This window comes from Bidens hawaiensis, unplaced genomic scaffold, assembly GCF_021521415.1.
Source record: "Bidens hawaiensis isolate Kalapana, Puna unplaced genomic scaffold, B.hawaiensis_p1.1 tig00008080_1, whole genome shotgun sequence".
Taxonomy (NCBI): Eukaryota; Viridiplantae; Streptophyta; class Magnoliopsida; order Asterales; family Asteraceae; genus Bidens; species Bidens hawaiensis.
The window spans coordinates 518,006-525,000 of NW_027491571.1; positions in this window are offsets into that span (position 1 = coordinate 518,006).

The following is a 6,995-nucleotide window of genomic DNA, read 5'->3' on the forward strand; positions in this document are numbered from 1 at the left end:
ACACATCTTAGTAGCGGTGCAAGGTAAGCCTTCTTATAAAGGGTTTCTCCTTGCAACACATACTGTCGGGACTTGATTCGAACCCTTTCAGCCTCTGTCTGGTCCAAAGGTAACCATTTTTGAGGAACTTTTCTATAGGAGTCATCCAACTTGGACCTTCTTCAGTGATTACATCTTGGACCTCCAATTCTTTGATTGAAGGAGTCTTCAACACTTCAACCAAAACTTTCTTGGTGAGGTGTGCAAATGTGAGGGATGCTAGTTTGCTTAGGGCATCAGCTCTCTTGTTTTGTGATCTTGGGACTTGCTTGATAGTGCACTCTTGAAATGTGGTCATCAAACCTTTTGCCTTTTCACTGTACTTCTTCATGTTTGGATCTTTTGCTATATAGCTATCATTGACTTGACTTGAAACAAGCAACGAGTCTGTGAAGACTTGTAGCTTTTGGATCTTCATCTCATTGGCAATCTTCAGGCCAGTGATCAATGCTTCGTATTCAACTTCGTTGTTGGTGGTCTGAAATTCAAGTCGAAGAGCATATGTAAATTCTAACCCTTCAGGGTTGATTAAAACGAGCCCAGCTCCTGACACTTCGATGCTGGAAGCCCCGTCGGTAAAAAGCTTCCAGGCTTCTGGGTCAAAAGGTTCAGTGGAAATTGTGTGTATTTCTGGAATGACTTGCTTCGGGATTTCTACAATGAAGTCTGCCAAGACTTGGGCTTTTATAGCTTTTCTTGGGACATAGGTGATGTTATGTTCACCTAGTTCCACAGCCCATTTGGCCAATCGGCTTGAATTTTCAGGTTTTTCAAGCACACTTTTGATAGGTTGGTCAGTGACTACTTGTATAGGGTGTGCTTGAAAGTACCTTCGAAGCCTTCTGGCCGTTTGAATTAAGGCCAGAGCAAGTTTCTCCAAAGGAGGATATTTGATCTCTACCAGTTTTAGTGTTTTACTAAAGAAATAAACGGGTACCTGAACTTTGTGTCGTTCGATGGTTAGAACCGCACTTAATGCTTCTTCAGCGACTGAGAGATAGATAGAGATCAGTTCTCCCGTTTCAGGGGCTGCAATAGCTGGAAGTGAAGCCAAGTGTTGCTTCATTTGGTTGAAGGCTTCTTCTGCTTCTTCCGTCCATCTTAAGTCTTTCTTGTTTGTGCAACCCTTTAACGTTTTGAAAAAGGGTAGGGATTTCTCAGCAAGCTTGGAGGTAAAACGCTTCAAGGATGCAAGCCTTCCGTTCAGGCTTTCCACTTCTTTTTTGCTTTGTGTAGATTTAGTTTCAAGAACGGCCCTGACTTTGTTGGGATTTGCTTTTATGCTTTGTTTACCCACATTGTGTCCCAAAAACTTGCCTTCCTCGAACCCAAATGAACATTTCCCGGGGTTAAGCTTCATATTGATCTTCCTTAAGTTTTGGAAGGTTTCTTCTATGTCATCAAGCATTTGACCTTCGGTTTTGCTTTTGAATACCAAATCATCGACATAAGCTTCCAGGTTTCTGCTAATTTGGCTAGCGAATGCTTTGTCGATCAGACGTTGGTAAGTTGTTCCGGCATTTCGTAGGCCAAAAGGCATCTTTTGATAACAGAAAATGCCCTTGTCTGTGTGGAATACGGTTTTTTCTTCATCTTCCATCTTCATGAGGATTTGATGGTAACCCTTGTAGGCATCAAGAAAACACTTGAAGGGATGGCCTGTTAAGGAGTCAACCTTGAGGTCCATCTCAGGTAATGGGTAGCAATCCTTTGGGCATGCTATGTTCAAGTCCTTGAAGTCGATGCACATCCTCCAAGACTTGTCAGGATTTCGAACCATGACTGGATTAGCCACCCAAGATTGATATTTAACTTCACGTAGGATCCCTGCTAGGACAAGCTTTTCAACCTCTTGGCAGGCTGCCAAGCTTCGTTCAGGAGCCAAGCTCCGTTTCTTTTGGACAACAGGCTTGACATCAGGTGGTATTTTTAGTTCATGCTCTGCAATGCTTCTAGGGATGCCGGTCATGTCTTCCGGGCACCAAGCAAAGACATCGTTGTAACATATCAACAGTCTCTCAAGGTGTGAGAGAGTTTCTTTAGAAAAGCTTGTGTTTACCCGTACCTTTTGTTCAGGGTACTTTGGGTTTATGATCAAGCCCTGTTCTTCGTTTTCACTTTTTGAACTCTCCCCTTCAACCGTGTAAACCTCTTGGGAAGGTTGAAGGGTTGCGATTCCCCTGCCAGTTGGGAACTTCACAGCACCTTGACCAACTGAGACAGCCATGTTGAACGCACACTGTCCCGGCCTTCCTATAATCACATCATAGTTGGATGGTATGTTGATAACCATAAAAGTGAGTGGTTTGGTTTTCTTCATCATGCCTTCACTAAAACAGACATCAAGGGTTAGTTGGCCTAAAGGCTTCAAGGGTACATCGGCGATACCTTTTATAGAAGACCCGAAGGGTTGAAGCCTTGAACGTTCTTCTTTGCTTAGCTGATTGAAGAACCTTTCATACATGATCTCTGTTGCCGCCCCTGTGTCGATGTAGGCTTTGCTTGTTTTGAGTGTTCCCACGTTCACTTCTACCACCAAAGGGTTTGAGAGTAAGTCACCTTGAGGTGGTGGGAAGCAGACACATTGAAGCTCTCAAGCCTCCAAGCGTTGTCGTTTGTGGGAAACACCATTGTCTATATTCACCATATTCACCTCATTGCTTTTTCTTTCAGCCATTTTGTCTTTGACCCCTTTTACCAAATGAGCCAATTCTCCAGACTTAAGGGCTTCCTCAATTCTTCTCTTGAGTTGAAAGCAATCGTTGGTGTGGTGACCTTTTTCTTCGTGAAAATCACATAACTGGGTGGAGCTTTCATTTTTCTTGCTCTTGGGCAAGGGTCAAGGAGGTCGGAAGTTGTGTTTCACCTCTTCGGTGGCAAGGATTTCCTTAGGTGTTTTGGTTAAGGCTGTGAAGTTCACAGTCTTTTCCCTGCTTGGAGGGTTCCGACCTTCAGGCCTTCGTTGATCTGAGCTTCTTGAATATTTTTCATAGGGGTTGTAGTTCCCTTTCTTTCGGTTGGGGCTGTTGCCTCGCCAACTAGGAGCTCTTTTTCTTTGTTCTTTGAAATCAACAGCCTCTTCGCCTCGGATATGAGCTTCAGCTCGCTCAAGAGCTTCTTCAAGGGTTTTAGGTAGGCACTTGTTAAAGTCCCTTGTGAGGTATTTGGAGGTGATGGCGTTCATGAAGCCTGCCACTCTCATTTTTTCGTCAGCCCCCACATATTGTGACCCTTCTTTTTTATACCTTTCGATAAAGTCTCGAAGGCTTTCATCATCTTTCTGCTTTATTTGTAAAATGACCGTGGCATCCTTGACATACCTCCTTTGTTGTGAAAAGTAGGCCAAGAATCATTTGCTCAGATCATCGAGGCTTCGAACGCTTTGAGCAAGAAGGTCATTGAACCATATCCTGGCTGATCCGACTAATGTTTGCATGAACATCAAGCAACATTCATCGTGGGACCATTTTTCAATTCTGGCCTCCCCAGTGAAGACCTGGAGGTGGTCTTCGGGATCCTCGGTCCCATCATATGTTTTTATATGAGGTAGCATTTTGATCTTTGTTTGAGAGTCATAATCGGCAATTTGTTGAGAGAAACAAGAAAGGTTTCCGGCTTGTAAGGTTTCGCAAGGTCTTCATCTACCCTTGTATTATGACTCGTTGTTCCTTGGTGAGTACCCAGTGCTTGGTTGATGAGCTGGGTCCAAGGGAAGTGTGCCATCATTTGAGCCATCATTTGAGGCATGAGGTTGAAACCTTGAAGGCTTTCAATTTTATAGTAAAAAAATAAATGTGTCTTGGGTATCATAAAACCCATATAGCTTTTAAACCAGATTATAACATCTCATTTATATATGAAATAATTTATCATCAAACTATAAGTATATTATTGACTTTCATACAATAAAAAAAATTAAAAAAATAAATAAATATTAGAAACAAATAATATAAAACAACCCCCGTAATACGGGGGATAAAAACTAGTGTGTGTGTGTGTATATATATATATATATATATATATATATATATATATATATATATATATATATATATATATATATATATATATATATAGGGAGAGGATCATGAGAGAACTCCATTTTATGGAGAGAAATAGAGAAATAATAATGAAGTATTTTTAATTTAATTAAAAAAAACTTTTAAAATTTTTTTTCTTTCATCCTTCTTATATGTTGTTATTTTTCACCATAAAAAATAAAATAAAAAAATTAACGAGTAATGCATATATGCAATACACCGACTTTTTTTATAATGCATATGTGTAATAGTGTGCATTTTGATATTTAAAATAGTGTTTAATAGCATATATATAGTTGTTTGTATTGTTTATTTGCAATAGTGTTATATTATACACAAAAATTAAATAAAATCGATATAGTGCATATGTGCATTATTGATCCTTTTATATATAACACAAACCGAACTACATCTAGATAATGGGTAAGCGAGCAACAAGCTGCGCCGCTATCCCCTTTTGAATCGCAAAGCCTATTCTACTAAATGCGATAATGTGTTTTGCATACAATTATTAGTGTCGTATTTGTATATATTCAATAGTGTGTATTGGATAATGCAATTGTGTTGTATTATATGCAATAAAACACTATTGTATATATGCAATAGGCATTAGTGCACATATGCACTACAGTACTACACCGACAAGTTTTTTTTTTAGTATCGATATCATATTATTAGAATGAGGAAAGAAAAAAAATCACAAAATATTTTTTTTAAATAGTTAAAAATAATCCTATATATTAATCGAGTCAAATTATTCCAGTAAATAACAGAATCGCGGATAGGAAACTCCATTAGTGACCTACCCCAATTTATTGTAGAAATTTTTGGGATCAATGATTGGACCATGCAAATTAGAAATATTTTTTCTTGGATAAAGGAACAGATTACTCGATCTATTTCCGTATCGCTCATGATATATATAATAACTCGTACACCCATTTCAAATGCATATCCCATTTTTTCACAGCAGGGTTATGAAAATCCACAATGCGAATTGCCATTTAGCTAATAAACCGGTGGATATTGAGGTTCCGCAAGCGATACTTCCCGATACTGTATTTGAAGCAGTTGTTCGAATTCCTTATGATACGCAACTGAAACAAGTTCTTGCTAATGGTAAAAAGGGGCTTTGAATGTAGGGGCTGTTCTTATTTTACCAGAGGGTTTTGAATTAGCCCCTCCCGATCGTATTTCCCCCGATATAAAAGAAAAGATGGGTAATCTGTCTTTTCAGAGCTATCGCCCCAATCAAAAAAATATTCTTGTCATAGGCCCTGTTCCTGGTCAGAAATATAGTGAAATGACCTTTCCTATTCTTTCCCTGGACCCCACTACTAAGAAAGACGTTCACTTCTTAAAATATCCTATCTACGTAGGTAGAAACAGGGGAGGGGGCCAGATTTATCCTGACGGGAGCAAAAGTAACAATACAGTTTATAATGCTACAGCATCAGGTATAGTAAGCAAAATCCTACGAAAAGAAAAGGGGGGATACGAAATAACCATAGCGGATGCATCGGATGGACGTCAAGTGGTTGACATTATCCCTCCGGGGCCAGAACTTCTTGTTTCAGAAGGCGAATCTATCAAATTGGATCAACCGTTGACAAGTAATCCTAATGTGGGCGGATTTGGTCAGGGAGATGCAGAAATAGTACTGCAAGATCCATTACGTGTACAAGGCCTTTTATTCTTCTTCGCATCTGTTATTTTGGCACAAATATTTTTGGTTCTTAAAAAGAAGCAGTTCGAGAAGATTCAATTGTCCGAAATGAATTTCTAAACTCGCGCATTTATCGACATCAAGTTTTTAAAAAGAACCAAATTCTTTTTAGTAATTATGATATAAAAAAAGAAATTATAAAAGCCCTTTTTATACTATTTTTCTACGAGATGCCGGTAATTCCTTGTACCATATTCCTAGCCATAGTATGTAGATTGTGAATAAGACTGTTTGACTTGACCCCCTCTTTCTTTTTTTGTTTGTTTTTTTTTTTTTCAAAAAACCGGGGTGATGTTATTATGTTGCTATTTTGAGATTGAAATGTCATAAAATGCATTTGATTCTAATACAATTTACTTTGGCTAAATCCTATCCAAAAGGAAACGCGAAATAGAACGGATAAATGAAGGGAACAAATATTTCTGGGAGGGGTTATTCGTCTTACTAGTCTTCGACAAAAGAAAAGGATTTTTCACACCCTTTTCTTGTGTCGAAATAATAATGATTCTTTATCTTTATACTGTTCGTCAAACATTCCTAGTTTTTTTTTTTTGATTTTTTAGAGACGTATCAGAACGTTTTTTAGAGTTATTACGTATTTTTTTCTTATTATTATATTATCATAATAAATAATTACGTATACTATAAATATAAAATACTATAAAAGTGGTGGACAAACAAAAGAGGAGGGGAAAATTGATTGAGTAAATAGAACTTATTCAATGAACTTATAAAAAAATCTTCTAATTATTAAGAACTCAACGGGACCTTCTCCCTCAAATCAGACAAACAAAGAAGGGAATCCGTTGAGTTCTTACGCTTTCATGTATACAACTCAATTCATCCTATTACTACAGGGATGAACCCAACCCGGAATATGAATCATAAAAGAAAACGCCTACTAAACCGATCACAAGAATACCAACTACAGTACCTATTATCCAAAGAGGAATTCTTCCAGTAGTATCGGCCATTTCCGCCACTTCCCTCCACATTTCATCAAGTGGTCATGCTAGAGACATAAACAGTCATGGATAATTATGAGATGAGATCCTTCCGAATGGGCTAAGAGAGAGAATACCTAGAATGATTAGTCTATTATTTTTGTTCTCTCTCGTTTTCTTAATTGAAGAAATAATTAGAAAATAAAACAGCAAGTACAAAAATGAGTAATAACCCCCAGTAGAGGC